Source organism: Panthera leo, chromosome B1 (assembly GCF_018350215.1).
Source record: "Panthera leo isolate Ple1 chromosome B1, P.leo_Ple1_pat1.1, whole genome shotgun sequence".
Classification (NCBI taxonomy): domain Eukaryota; kingdom Metazoa; phylum Chordata; class Mammalia; order Carnivora; family Felidae; genus Panthera; species Panthera leo.
The window spans coordinates 133,755,328-133,771,482 of NC_056682.1; the positions used below are offsets into that span (position 1 = coordinate 133,755,328).

A 16,155-nucleotide genomic window follows, 5' to 3' on the forward strand; every position below is an offset into this window, starting at 1 on the left:
CACTGCAATATTACTCAGTGGTCAAAAAGAATGAAATCTTGTCATTTGCAACAATGTAGATGGAACTAGAGTGTATTTTGCTAAGCAAAATAAGTCAGTCAGAGAAAGACAAATATTATATGACTTTACTCATATGAAGAATTTAAGATACAAAACATAGGGGGAAGGGACGGAAAAATAAGATAAAAACAGAGAGGGAGGCAAACCATGAGGGAATCTTAAATACAGGGAATAAACTGAGGATTGCTGAAGGGGAGGTGAGTGGAGGGATGGGCTAAAAGGGTGATGGACATTAAGAAGGGCATTTGTTGGGATGAGCACTGGGTGTTGTATGTAAGTAATGAATCACTGGGTTCTACTCCTGAAACCAATACTACACTGCATATTAACTATCTTGACTTTAAATAAATAAAGTAAAAAATCATAATAGGATGGCTGTAACTCCAGATATTCAATCCTCTTTCAAGACCAAATGAAGGATGGGAAATATGGAGTCAGCCTTGGCTGTTCTCTGTCTCTTTGTGTCTCTGTCTGTCTCTCTCTATGTATATATAATTGTGTGTGTATGTGTGTGTGTATAAAATTAAAAGCTTTTCCTAAAAGACTTTACTCGTTTCACCTACATATTAGTGGCCAAAATTGTGTCCAGCTGAATACAAGGAAAGCAAGGAAGCAAGTACTTAGCTTTTCTTGTCTAGCAAAGGCAGGCATGGGAAACAGGGTTTGGAAATGAATACTGGATTACTGAGGCAATCATTAGTATCTTCTGCGTTAGTATCCCCAGCATGGGTGTACTACAGGCAGTTTGGTTCAGTGGCTGGTAAGAATAGGTTGAACAGGTTATATGGATGTAGTAATAATAAGTTTTCTATGAATCTTTAAGTAAACAAGTAAGAACTTTATAAGCATTTCAATTTAAAACAAATTTTAAATAAATTTAAAAAATTACAATAACGTTTTCATAAAACAATTTTCTTTATATCACTTCAACAATTATATTAATAACATGTTCAACTATAACCACAGTAGTAAGATAAAAATATAAATATAGTTATCAACTAAATGCAAAAATCTGACAAAGGTTATATTAGTATCATTGGTTTCTCAGTTACTATAGAAAATTTGCTATCAAATTACTCATCTTTACAGGTCCATTGATTTAGTTCCCAATTTCTGTTAGATGGTCATTGGTGCCAGGCCACTGCTTCTCTCTTCCCCGCCCAGTGTCATACAAGTGTGTTTTCTTTAGGTAACTCAGGTGATCATTTCAATCTTCCTTTAGTTATAGATTAAGCCAAGTAAAATGTAACAGCTCTAAGGCACAAGAGGCCTGTAATGGAGGAGAAAACAAATAGCCAAAGTAAATTTGACATGATCACGAGTGAAGTTAAGGTTTATATGGTTCTGGTAAAACTAAGGTCCTGAGTTAATATTTATATGATAAGAGTGCAAAAACCCTTGCTTAATTTTGTCTATTTCATACTATTACTGTAATAATTATCTGGAAAGCATCTATTTATATTAGTAATATGGCATTTTCCCCTTGTAAATAATATCATTTTATACTGTGCTTCTAATAGTGTAAAGGAAAATGTACTCATTATTTTGCCTTGAACTTTTAAATTTCTTCTTCCCAACACTGATTGTTTTTGACTGTGAAACAACTAGAGATTCCTTTTGGCTTACTTTTTCTATTCTTTCATAAATGACTTTGATATTTGTTGTTACTTTCACTTTGTATATGATAAATATTGCTTGTAATTTTGAAGACAAAGAAAAAAGCTTATAGATTCACTGTAAAGTTCTGGAGAATTCTTACTATATTTGGCACCTGATTAATAATACTTTAACAGACAATAAGTTTTTATTTAGCCATCTGCAAATCACTTGATTCACTTGCCACCTCAGTGTTTAAAGATAGGTAGGAATGACTTAGCATGTTTTTTTTTGATGATTTTTAGGAATTCATCAATGCCAGCTAATAATACCCAATATCCTGCAGTTCAACTGTTAGTGTCATGCTTTTATTCCTATTAATAATATTTTTAAAAAATGATAGTGTGTGCAAAGATGCATGGATGTAAATTATCCAAAGAATTTTAGGGTGCCTGGGTGGCTCAGTTGATTAAGTGTTCAACTTGGGCTCAGGTCGTGATCTCATGGTTGGTGACTTTGAGCCCTGTGTTGGGTTCTGCCCTGACAGCTAAGAGCCTGGAGGCTGCTTGGGATTCTGTGTCTCCCTCTCTCTCTGACTCTCCCCCAATTGTGTTCTCTCTCTCTCATAAATAAATAAATAAAAATTGAAAAAAGTGGGGGAAACCTGGGTGGCTCAATCCTTTAAGCCTCCGACTTTGGCTCAGGTCATGATCTCACAGTTTGTGGGTTTGAGCCCCACATTGCGCTCTGAGCTGATGGTGTGGAGTCTGCTTGGGATTCTCTCTCTGCCCCTCCCCCACTGGCACTCCTTCTCTGTAAAATAAAGAAATAAACTAAAAAAAAGAATTTCACGATATTATATCTCATCTTCACCAAAAAACACAAATATGATAACAAACAACTCAAAGAAGGATAACTTCACTCTGCAAAAATGAATAAGAGTGAACATATATATTTGTTAAGACAGAACATCTTCTAGGAGAATTTGATGTGATTGAAATATCATTGGTGAAGATTTGATAAAGTACTAATTGTTTTTCTTCGTTTTCATTTCCCTGCATGTGAATATATATAATTTTCATGAAAGAATCTCAATTTAATTTTCCTAATTAGAGAGCTAATATAATCTATAGTTTGATGGTTTTTATCATATTTTTGATAGCACATTATTATTTTTTGACCTGTAGACATTTGGAAGGGACATATACATTTGCTTATGGTGGTTATTTAATAGATGTTTAATTTTTTCTTATTATTTTATATTTCTTTACATTTATTATTATTTTTTTCTCTCTTTGTTTTGAGACCATGGAGCTGAGTTTTCCATTTTTTTGTTTTTGTTTTGTTTTTGTTTTTGTTTTGAGACAAGGACAGGTTCATATGCCTACAGAAATTCCAAAAGACATGGTGCCATGACTTCTGATTGTCTGCTGGGTGTTTCCCTATGTTCAAAGTAATTTCTTTTCCCACTTGAAATAAAAAAGGAGGCAATAAATTTAATATATACCCCAAATATAATATTAATTTAAATTGGAATAGAAGACCATTCATTCAGATACCACCGACATTCTATAATAGTGATTTTCCTGTGACTATGGTATAGGCTTTGCTCCTGGGAAGAATCTTGGCAGAACCAGAAAGAAACAAACTCTCCTTTGGTTTCACAGTTCCAAGCCCAATCAGTCTCACTGTGAAGCCTGTGAAGAGGAGTATTCCTAGGTGAAGTTGGTGGATAGTTAGGGGCTGCATTTTTCTTTCTCTCTTCTACCAAGTCCCTATTCTGAGCTCCACCTTAAGAAGTATGTTTCCAACTGAGTTGCCCAGGTTGCATGGGGTGGGGGGATGGGAAATAAATGACAGAAAGAAAGGTAGAAGGGTTTAATTATTTATTCAATTCCAGGCCCCATAGTTTCCCATTAAAATCTTGTTGAAAGAAATTTGATTTCAACATTACTAAGGCTTTTAGGATTTGTTTTATGACCTTTGACTATAACAAGAATGATATTTTTTAATTTTTTAAAAAGTTTATTTATTTATTTTGAGAGAGAGAGCAAACGTGTGAGTACATGAGCGGGGGAAGGGCAGAGAGAAAAATCCCAAGCAGGATCCATGCTGTCAGCATGTAGCCGACCTGGGGCTTGATCTCACAAACCATGAGATCATGACCTGAGCTGAAATCAAGAGTCAGTGACTTAACTGACTGAGTCACCCAGGCACCCTGATATTTTCTTTAAATATGAGAAATTAAAATCTTTGATAAAGCAGTGTGTTATTTAAATTTTAAGTAATTACCATTGAACGCACAGAAAATGATACAAAATTTAGCCAAATTAATACCACTGATTTATTTTTATACAAGGGATATTGTTAGGTCTCATTATGAATTTGTTTCCAACATAACTATTTGTTGAAGTACAGGTTTTATTGAAGTTGGCTTAACTAGTAACTTTTAAAAACATCCTAAAAATATAGAAAGTGCACACCTGATTTTAAAAATATTCTTTTAGTATCTGGAAACTGAAAAACTTTTAAAAATTATTAAATAATTATTTCATAATTAAATAATTGTTGTATAATTATTATGGCAGTCAATATCTTTAATAGAGATATCATCTATATAGACTTAAAATTTCTAGTTTGTTAAGTGATGAGTATCTCTAGGATGGCCAGACTCTAACTGACATAATAAATTTTATTTCAAAACTTGTTTTGTGAAGTAAAGTAAGAAACTGTGGGAAATATAAGAAAAAATACACACGTGTATATACACACATATATCTAGATTTGACTGTATTTACATAAAGAAATATTGAGAAGATCCATGCCATTAAAAAATGCTATTCAAAATGGTTACCTGTAAACAGGAAGGAATGGACCGCATTCTTGAATGTGGACAGCAGCAAGAGCAAGACTTCTTACTATATACATTTTGATGTCATTTTGCTTTATGAAACAGGTAAAATTACCTGGTTCAAACAACAACAAAAGGCACACATATAGAACCTTAAACAGGAAAAGAAAATCTGAGAAAAGAAAATAGAACTGTGAGGAAAGAAATAGAGATGGGAAAGATTCTTGAAAATGGCTTTTGTTTTCTCTGAGAGTAGAGATAATCTGCTGATCCAATGTATTGCTATAGTAGTGACAGGAAATCAGTATCTTTCTTCCTTTTGTCTGCGGTGTATCCTGTTAAAGATCTATTGTTACTGTTACAAGATATTGGGAGATGGATGAGTTTCCAGGTTGGATTTATAATTTCTCTATGGATCTTTAAAGGTTGAGTGAGGGGTACCTGGATGGCTCAGCCTAAGTGTCCGACTCTTGATTTTGGCTCAGGTCATAATCTCACGGCTCATGAGATTGAGCCCTGTGTCTGGCTCTGAACTGAGTATGGAGACTGCTTGGGAGTCTCCGTCTCTCTCTCACGCACATTAAATAAATAAACTTAAAAAAAAAGTTTTAAAGGTTGAGTGATATGTATGAATCTAAAAATAATTATTAAGAACAACAGTATCACCTTTATTTAACTCACTTTCAATGTTTTTTAAAAAGTAGCTTCATTGTGCCTCTAATATAGATGCTTTTTTATGTATGTAATGATAGAGCTGGTAATCTCTCATTATCTAGTAAAGCCATTTTTTCTTGTTTCCTTATAATAAGGTCTGAAATGGTTTTTCCATTAGGAATCTGGATCATCAGGATTTTCTGTCTGAAATACTTCATTATGGTGCAAGTTGGAACTTGATATGCAAGATGTCAATCAAGACAAAAGTTGTCTTTTTGTGTATATTCAATCCTTCGTGTAGTTTTCCTTCTTTTCAAAATTTACTGAGAGACTACTCTTATAAACTGCATTTTACTAAACACTTCTAAGATAAGGGAAACAATAATTAAGCTGAAAAAAGTTTCTGATTTGAATATTTATAATTATTGTAACATTTAAAAGTAAGTATAATTCAAATAGTTCTTCAGGTCTTTTAAAAAAACAGCAAGAAACAACAACAACAAAACAACAAACACTCCCCGCCCCCTCTCCCCCCCTCCCCCCCCCAGTAAAAAACAACCCCCAAATAGTCCACTGGCCCTTATTCTCCTCCCCAAGTTATTTCTCTGTAGGGGCAACTGCTTTCAATTTTTCAGCTCCTTCTTCTGATATTTACTTTCATGTTTCTAAATAACATCCATAGGCTGTTGTTGAAAGGCAGCATACTAAGGCGGTATTCAAGAACTTCTGTGATTCAAATCCCAGCTCTATATGCACCACTTCTGTTTATCTTGGTCAATGTTTCTTGATAGGCACAATTGACACAGTGTGATAGATAACTTTTTGTCTTAGGGAGCTATTCTGTGAATTTTAGCCTGTGTAGCAATATCCCTGGTCTCTACCCTCACCCCAGCTGTAACAATTAAAAATGTCTTCAGGTATCGCCAAATGTCCCCTGAAGAAACAAAATCACCCCCTGTTGAGAATCACTGATCTTGGGAAAGTTAAGTTTTCTGTGATATCCTTCTTCCATCAGCAAATTAGAATTAATAATAGTACTAACTCATAGAGCCAATATGAGCAGTAGATGAATAGCATTTCTGAAGTATTTACTGCCTAGTATAGTAAGTGTTCTATAAGTATTTGCTAGATAAATACAATTATATAATTTTCCAGCTTTATATTGTATCCATTAGACTTCTATTCCTCCCATTTTCCCAATACAATTATCACAATTTCTGTTTATGTCGCTATTCAGCCTTTATCATGATTACGACCATGTATTACTCAAAATTGAGTCACATAGTATATTAGTATATTCATTTATATTCAGTATATTTTCTTTTCCTCCCCAGAGTAAATAATTTCTTTTTTTGTTTGCTTTGTATTCTATGTAGCTAAATATCCCTAAACTATCTATGAGAAACATAAATCTACTTGATAAGATTGGACACATTTGGCAAATTAACAATTTTTTCCCCTTGGAGACTTTCTTCCTAGAGTGTTGCTTTCTCCTGCTCCAATATAGACTTGATGTTCTTTAGGCCTCACTGCATAGACAGCATCTAGAATTTCTTTGCACCATTGTCCTGAGATTCCTCTTATCTTTATTGTGTGTTTGATCCCCTATTTCTGGATCTTATGCCTTCTTCTTTCTCCTTATAGTTTTTTTCCTTTTCCAGTAGACCCTGTATGTCTTAAATACATTTTATCTTAAATACATTATGTCTTAAAATACATTTATTCTAAATATAATTATTATATTATGGAAATTATTTTCCCTCAAAATATTAAAGGCACTGTTTCATTGTCTTTTTTTTTTCTTTTTTTTTAAAGTTTACTTATTTTGAGAGAGAGAGAGAGAGAGGGAGGGGCAGAAAGAGAGAGTGAGAGAGAGAATCCCAAGCAGGTTCTGCATTGTCAGCGCAGAGCCCTATGTGATGCTCAAATTCAAGAACTGCAAGATCATGACCTGAGCCGAAACCAAGCGTTGGGCACTTAACCAACTGAGCCACCCAGGCGCCCCTGTTTTATTGACTCTTAACTTAAATAGGGTTGCAGTGTAAAGTTTGATACCATTTCAGTTCCTGAATCTTTGTATATAAATTGTTTTTCCTCAGTGGATTGTTTACAATCCTTTTCCATTTTGTCTATGATCCTCTGAAGTTTTACAATGATGAGCATAATGTAGTTCTTTTTAATATCATTATGGTGGGTACTGGAGAGTCAGGCTTTTTAATTCAGGGAAAATTTCTTGTACTATAACTCCATTAATAACTCTGCTTGTGCCTCCCACCCCCCCTCCACCCCAATGCCTCTGCTCACTCTTTGTGGAGCTACCATTAATCACATGATGAACCTCTAATTTTTCTGATACTCCACTCTCCCTTAATTTTCTTTTCTTTGTCTTTTCTATTTTCTGGAAAGTTTTTAAATTTCTTTCTTTCTTTCTCTCTTTCTTTCTTTCTTTCTTTCTTTTTTTTTCTTTCTCCCCTTTTTGTTAGAGGCCTTGCTCAAATATCTTGTGATTCTTGTCTACCCTTTCATGTTTAAGAAATAAAGCTATCAGGGCACTTGGGTGGCTCAGTTGGTTAAGCAGCCAATTCTTGGTTTCGGCTCAGGTCATGATCTCTCTGTGGGTTTTAGCCTCACATAAGACTCGGTGCTAACAGTGCAGAGCCTGCTTGGGATTCTGTCTCCCTCTTTCTCTGCCCCTCCCCTGCTCACTATCTTTCTGTCTCAAAACAAAAAACAAACATAAAAAAAAAAGAAAAGAGGGGCACCTGGGTGGCGCAGTCGGTTAAGCGTCCGACTTCAGCCAGGTCACGATCTCGCGGTCTGTGAGTTCGAGCCCCGCGTCAGGCTCTGGGCTGATGGCTTCGAGCCTGGAGCCTGTTTCTGATTCTGTGTCTCCCTCTCTCTCTGCCCCTCCCCCGTTCATGCTCTGTCTCTCTCTGTCCCAAAAATAAATAAAAAACGTTGAAAAAAAAATTAAAAAAAAAAAAAAGAAAAGAAATAAAGAAGAAATAATCAGTTGACATGATTATTCCCTCCAAATCCCAAGAAAGTGAAAAAAAGAAGAAAATCTAAAATTAATGAGTGAATTATTTAGCTAAATAATTGAAATCAGCTAAATAATTGTAAAATCAATTATCTTTTCTTGCAATGAACAATTAGAAATTGAAACTTTTAAAAAAATCACAACAGAATCAAAACATGAATATTATGGGATAAATCTAAGAAAAATATGGAAGATTTATACATTGAAAACTATGACATTGGTGAGAGAAATAAAGAATACCTAATAACTGGAGAGATATACCATGTTCATGGATCTAAAGAACTGCTTTTTTAAAGATGTTAATTATCTCACATTTATCTATAGAATCCATGCAATTCAAATAAAAATTGAAGCAACTTTTTGGTAGAAATGGACAGATTTACTCTAAAATTTATTTGAAAATGCAAAGGCAAAATTATTTTGAAACCGAAATACAAAGTATATGGTCAAATGATCTTCAACAAAGATGATAAGGTAATTTAATGGTGTAAAAGATAGCTTTTCAAAAAATGTGTTGGGGGGCACCTGGGTGGCTCAGTTGGTTGAGCGTCCGACTTTGAATCAGGTCATGATCTCACAGTTGGTGGGTTCAAGCCCCACATTGGGCTCTGTGCTGACAGCTTGGAGCCTGGAGCCTGCTTTGGATTCTGTGTCTCTGTCTCTCTCTCTCTCTCTGCCCTTCCCCTGCTCACACTGTCTCTCTCTCTCTCTCTCTCTCTCTCTCAGAAATAAACATTTTTTAAAAAAATTTTAAAAATGCTGGAACAATTGAATATCATATTCAAAAAATATATAAAATTTTATACTAAACCTAAAACCTACCTATAATAGATTAAAAAAATTAACTTGAAATGAACCATAGACCAAAAGCTATAAAAATTTCTAGAAGAAAGCTGTAAAAATTTCTAGGAGAAAATGTGACATTTGGTTAGCAAAGATTTCTTAGGACCCAGAAAGCATGAACTATAACAGAAATAAATTAATGCATGTTATCAAAATTAAGACCCTATGGGTGCCTTGCTGACTCAGTCAGTAGACCTTGTGACTGTTGATCTCAGGGTCATGAGTTCAAGCTCCAAGCTAAGGGTAGAGTTTATGTAATTTAAAAAAAATTAAAATTAAAGCCAACAAAATTAAGACCTTGTGGTCTTCAAAAGACATTGTTGCAAAAATGAGAAGACAAGCCACAGATTAGGAGAAAAAAAATATATTTTCGAGAAGTGGGGGAAGGGCAGAGAGAGAGGGAGAGAGAAAGAATCCCAAGCAGGCTCCACACTGTCAGCCCAGAATCTGATGTGGGGCTTGATCTCAGACCACAAAATCATGACCGGAGCCAAAACCAGGAGTCAGACACTTAACTGACTGAGCCACCAATGCACCCTGAGAAAATATTTGTTTAAAATATCTGATTAAGAATTTATATCCAGTGGAACTAGAGGATATCATGCTAAGTGAAATTAGTCAGAGAAAGACAAATATCATATGACTTCACTCGTATGAGGACTTTAAGATACAAAACAGATGAACAGAAGGGAGGGGAAGCAAAAATAATATAAAAACAGGGAGGGGGACAAAACATAAGAGACTCTTAAATATGGAGAACTAACAAAGGGTTACTGGAGGGGTTGTGGGAGGGGGGATGGACTACGTGGGTAAGGGGCTTTAAGGAATCTGCTCCTGAAATCATTGTTGTACTATATGCTAACTAACTTGGATGTAAACTGAAATAAATGATGATGATAATATAATAATAATAATAATAATAATAATAATAATAATAATAAAAGAATTTATATCCAGGATATATAAAGAACTCTCAAAACTCAAGAAAACAACCCCGTTTTTAAAATGAGCAAAAGATTTAAGCAGACATTTCATTACAGAAGATATCCAGGTGTGAAAGCCTTAAATGTGAGACAGGAAACCATCAACACCCTAGAGGAGAAAACAGGCAACAACCCCTTTGTCCTCAGCTGCATCAACTTCTTACTCAACACGTCTCTGAAGGCAAGGGAAATAAAAGCAGAAATGAACTATTGGGACCTCATCAAGATAAAAAGCTTTTGCACCTCAAAGGAAACAATCAACAAAACTAAAAGGCAACCAATGGAATGGGAAAAGATATTTGCAAATGACATATTGGATAAAGGGTTAGTATCCAAAATCTATAAAGAACTTATCAAACTCAACACCTGAAAAGCAAATAATCCAGTGAAGAATGGGCAGAAGACATGAATAGACACTTTGCCAAAGAAGACATCCAGATGGCCAACCGACACATGAAAAGATGCTCAACATCACTCATCATCAGCCACTCTGGAAAACAGCATGTGGGTTCCTCAAATAATTAGAAATAGAACTACCCTTCGACCCAGCAGTAGCACTACTGGGAATTTATCCAAAGGATACAGGAGAGCTGATTCATAGGGGCACAGTTACCCCAATGTTTATAGCAGCACTTTCAACAATAGCCAAATTATGGAAAGAGCCTAAATGTCCATTAACTGATGAATGGATAAAGAAGATGTGATTTATATATATAATGGAATACTTACTTGGCAATGAGAAAGAATAAAATCTGGCCATTTGCAGCAATGTAGATGGAACTGGAGGGTATTGTGCTAAGTGAAATAAGTCAGGCAGTCAGGCAGAGAAAGACAGATACCATATGTTTTCACTCATATGTGGATCTTGAGAAACTTAACAGAAGACCATGGGGGAGGGGAAGTGGAAAAAAAAAGTTACAGAGAGGAAGGGAGGCAAACCATAAGAGACTCTTAAGGACTGAGAACAAACTAAGGGTAGATGGGGTTGGGGGAGAGGGGAAAGTGGGTGATGGGCAGGGAGGAGGGCACTTGTTGGGATGAGCACTGGGTGTTGTATGGAAACCAATTTTACAATAAATTATATTTAAAAAATAATTAGGGGCACCTGGGTGGCTCAGTCGGTTAAGCGTCTGACTTCAGCTCAGGTCATGATCTCACAGCTCGTGAGTTCGAACCCCACATCAGGCTCTGTGCTGACAGTGTGGATCCTGGAGCCTGCTTCGGATTCTGTGTCTCCCTATCTCTCTCTCTCTGACCCTTCCCTGCTCACACTCTACCTTACTCTCTCAAAAATTAAACATTAAAAAAAATTAAAAAAATAAAAAAGTAATTTTAAAAATTAAAAAAAAAGATGTGTTTTATATATACAATGGAATACTACTTGGCAATTAGAAAGAATGAAATCCTGCCATTTGCAGCAACGTGGATAGAACTGGAGGGTATTATACTAAGTGAAATAAGTCATTCAGAGAAAGACAGATATCATATGTTTTCACTCATTTGTGGAACTTGAGAAACTAAACAGAAGACCATGGGGGAAGGGAAGGGAAAACAATACTTACAGAGAGGGAAGGAGGCAAACCATAAGAGACCCTTAAATACAAAGAACAAACTGAGGGTTGATGAGGGGGCGTGGGGAGAGGGGAAAAGGGGTGATGTGCATTGAGGAGGGCACTTATTGGGATGAGCATTGGGTGTTGTATGTAAGTGATGAATCATGGAAATCTACCCCCAAAACCAAGAACACACTGTATACATGAATAGACACTTTTCCAAAGAAGATATCCAGATGGCCAACCAGTTTTTTTAACCAGTAAAACAGTTATGGTAAAATTGCTGATTCCAGTAAGCCAAAAGTAGAGAATTGGTAGAACGTGTGCATATTAGCCAACGTGTATGTTAGTCAACTTGACAATAAATTATATTAAAAACAAAAATGAGAACAAACAAGAAAACATTTTGAATCAAGCAGCAAAACAGAATAATAAAAGACAGCATGGACCATTGTGGCATACACACACACACACACACACACACACACACACACACACAACCCAGAAGATAATTCAGGTGGCAAATAAGCACATAATTATTTGTAATTATGAATGAATAATTCACTAGTTAATGAATGATCAACATAATCATTAGGGAACTGCAAATAAAAACTACAATGAGATGTCATTATACATATATTCCAGAATGGCTATATCTAACAAGTTTGACATTACTAGTTAATAGTAAGGATGCAGACCACTGGAACTTTCAAACTTTACTGGTGGGAATGCAATATGACACAACTTTATTGGAAAACAACTTGGCACTTTCTTATATAGTTGACAGCTTCCCAGGGATGAGATCTGTGCAACTGAGTAAGGAAAACCCCCCTACTTATCCTACTGTTCTACTGTTGCTGTCTTGAAATTTCTTATTCATCTTATCTTTGTTTGTACTTGTGTTTTGAATTTGAGCTTGAACTTGTGTTTCATAATTAAACTCTGTTGGAATACTGGAACACCAGCAAGAAGTCAGACAGTACTTGCTACTCCATTTGCATATAGTGTTCAAGATTTCCATAAACACATAATTCCAGTGGGCCCATGATGCATGAGAGTTTAGTGAGACTCAAAGATTGTACAAGGTAAGCGAGTTACATCTGTGACTAAGTGGGGATAGACAGGCCCTAGAAGCCATATTTTCTGTCTGAACCAGAATTCTTACCTTTTCTTTTTCTTTTTTTAAAGTTTTATTTACATATTTATTTTGAGAGAATGAGACAGAGCCAGAGGGGGGTGGCAGAGAGAGAGGGAGACAGAGGATCCAAATCATGTGCTGTCAGCAGTGAGCCCAATGTGGGGCTCAAACTCAAAAACCATGAGATCATGACCTGAGCGGAAGTTGGATGCTTAACTGACTTAGCCATCCAGGCACCCCACAATTATTTCTAATCCAGCAATAATATAATGGCATTCTAAGAAACACAAATGAGTAAGAAATCCTGTCATATTTTTTCTTATTCTTGTTACTTCACAGTGTTACTTCACACTGTTACTTCACAGTAAAACAGTTACGGTAAAATTGCTGATTCCAGTAAGCCAAAAGTAGAGAATTGGTAGAATGGGTGCATATTGACTTGAAATAAATTATTGAGTTAGTTTTATGAAGTATTTCCACTATTTTGATGAGAACAAATTACATATGCATGTATGAGCTACAAAATATAAATTGTGCAATTTCAGTGATTGTGTATATGAATTAAATGCTCTTATATTTGAATTTATTTATTTAAAAAAATTTTTTTTAACGTTTATTTATTTTTGAGACAGAGAGAGACAGAGCATGAACAGGGGAGGGTCAGAGAGAGAGGGAGACACAGAAGCCGAAGCAGGCTCCAGGCTCTGAGCTGTCAGCACAGAGCCTGACACGGGGCTCGAACTCACAGACTGTGAGATCATGACCTGAGCCGAAATTGGACGCTTAACGGACTGAGCCACCCAGGCGCCCCAACTTATATTTGAATTTAAAAAGGCATTGCCTAATATAAAGATGAATGGTGAAATTTAGGTTAAATAATTTATTTGTTTATTTTTATTTATTTATTTAAATTTAATTTATGTTTTTAGTACATCCAAGTTACTTAGCATATAGTGCAACAATGATTTCAGGAGTAGATTCCTTAATGCTCCTTACCCATTTAGCCCATCTCCCCTCCCAAAACCCCTCTGATAACCCTCTGTTTGTTTTCCATATTTATGAGTCTCTTCTGTTTTGTCCCCCTCCCTGTTTTTATATTATTTTTGTTTCCCTTCCCTTATGTTCATCTGTTTTGTGTATTAAAGTCCTCATATGAGTGAAGTCATATGATTTTTGTCTTTCACTGACTAATTTCATTTAGCATAATACGCTCCAGTTCCATCCACGTATTTGCAAATGGCAAGATTTCATTCTTTTTGATTGCTGAGTAATACTCCATTTATATCTATACCACATCTTCTTTATCCATTCATCCATCGATGGACATTTGGGCTCTTTCCATACTTTGGCTATTGTTGATAGTGCTGCTATAAACATTGGGGTGCATGTGTCCCTTCGAAACAGCATACCTGTATTCCTAGGATAAATACCTAGTAGTGCAATTGCTGGGTCGTAGGGTAGTTCTGTTTTTAGTTTTTTGAGGAACCTCCATACTGTTTTCCAGAGTGGTTGACCAGTTTGCATTCCCACCAGCAGTGCAAAAGAGAACCTCTTTCTCCGCATCCTTGCCAACATCTGTTGTTACCTGAGTTGTTAATGTTAGCCATTCTGACAGGTGTGAGATGGTATCTCATTGTGGTTTTGATTTGTATTTCCCTGATGATGAGTGATGTTGAGCATTTTTTTCATGTGTCGGTCGGCCATCTGGATGTCTTCTTTGGAGAAGTGTCTATTCATGTCTTTTGCCCATTTCTTCACTGGATTATTTGTTTTTTGGGTGTTGAGTTTGATAAGTTCTTTGTAGATTTTGGATACTAACCCTTTATCTTGTATGTCATTTGCAAATATCTTTTCCCATTCCCTTGGTTGCCTTTTTTTGTTGATTGTTTCCTTAACTGTGCGGAAGCTTTTTATTTTGATGAGGTCCCAGTAGTTCATTTTTGCTTTTGTTTCCCTTGCCTCCAGAGATGTGTTGAGTAAGAATTTGCTGCAGCCAAGGTCAAAGAGGTTTTTGCCTGCTTTCTCCTTGAGGATTTTGATGGCTTCCTGTCTTACATTTAGATCTTTGATCCATTTTGCATTTATTTTTGTGTATCGTGTCAAAAGGGGTCCAGGTTCATTTTTCTTCATGTTGCCATCAGTTTTCCCAGCGCTACTTGCTAAAGAGTGGGTTAAATAATTTAAATGTTCAATTTCCTTTCCTTAAAAAATGTTAATTAGTAAATAAGAAAAGCACCATGACCAAATAAATAAATAAATAAGAAAGAAAGAAAGAAAAAAAGAAAAGAGAAAAACACCATGACAAATCAAAAGAGAGACTGAGGGTGAAAAAAAAAACTTTCTATTTCAATTCTTTTATTTTTTAGTAGCCTTTTCACCCAGCGTGGAGCCTAACACAGGGCTTGAACTCACGACTCTGAGATCAAGACCTGAGCTGAGATCACTGAGCTACCCAGGCATTCCCTATTTTAGTATTTTTAATGACACTTTTCCCCCTGCTTTTTGAACAAGAGACCTGACACATTATATAGCTGACTTCGTATAAATTAATTATACACTTAAATTATAATTTACTATGTGACAAGAAATCAATTGTTGAGCTTTAATGTAGTGTTATGAGGAGATATCCAGCCAGATATCCCAGAATGCTTTCGAGCATTGTGGAAGCTAACTTGGAGAACAGGTTAATTCTCATCATTTAAGATATAGATTTTTAATTTAATTCATTGTTTTGATTATGGCACTCTAACCGTTATCTTGCTTAGTGACCTCAAGTCTAGAGTCCCTGTGTTTTAAAATCTTTGGAGAGTAAACCTCCAGTCTTCTGTTGAGTTGAGGGAAGGTTGTTGCCTTGATTCACGTGGTTGTCAGGAGCTGGGGGATTGAGTAACCTGTTTCTCGTTCAGACTTTTAACCAAATCTCCTATTTGTGGCTCCGTTGGTAGTTACCTTTTAGAGGTACTAGGTGACTCTAGTTCCTGAGGTTTTCCAAGATTTTATATAATGAGTTCATTTGCTCCTTGACTTTCCCAGCTACAAGCATTTACGTTTCAGCCTCTGGTCTGCTAAGAAGTTAGTTACTACTTACCTGATCATCTGCTTTGCAGCTGTCAATTTATTTTTGACAGTTCTCTCTGCTCTTTTCTCTCCAGTTTTCCTTTTCATCAATGTTTTATATCTTTAAAAAGCCATTTCCTGCCATAATTTTTGTGATGTTTATGAGGCAGAAGGGATAAGCATATACATGTGTTCTATTCATTATCTGTTACTGGAAATATATATTTACAAGTTGGGTATCAGTGCAAAGACTCTTACTGTTTTTCAAATTTTATTTTATTTTCTATGGATTTCTGCCACTAAAAAAATGAAATATTTTACTCTTTTATGTAAAACAATGCAACTTTAAAAACTGAACAGTGAATATGCTAAAGGCAGGT

At 35.6% G+C, this 16,155-nt stretch overlaps 1 protein-coding gene across 10 annotated transcripts in view; it reads left to right on the plus strand.

The window, feature by feature from the left end:
- The window catches only part of MAPK10 (mitogen-activated protein kinase 10), a 580,375-nt gene that overhangs the window by 12,560 nt on the left and 551,660 nt on the right, over nt 1-16,155 (plus strand). The gene's annotated exons all lie outside the window — the stretch shown is intronic.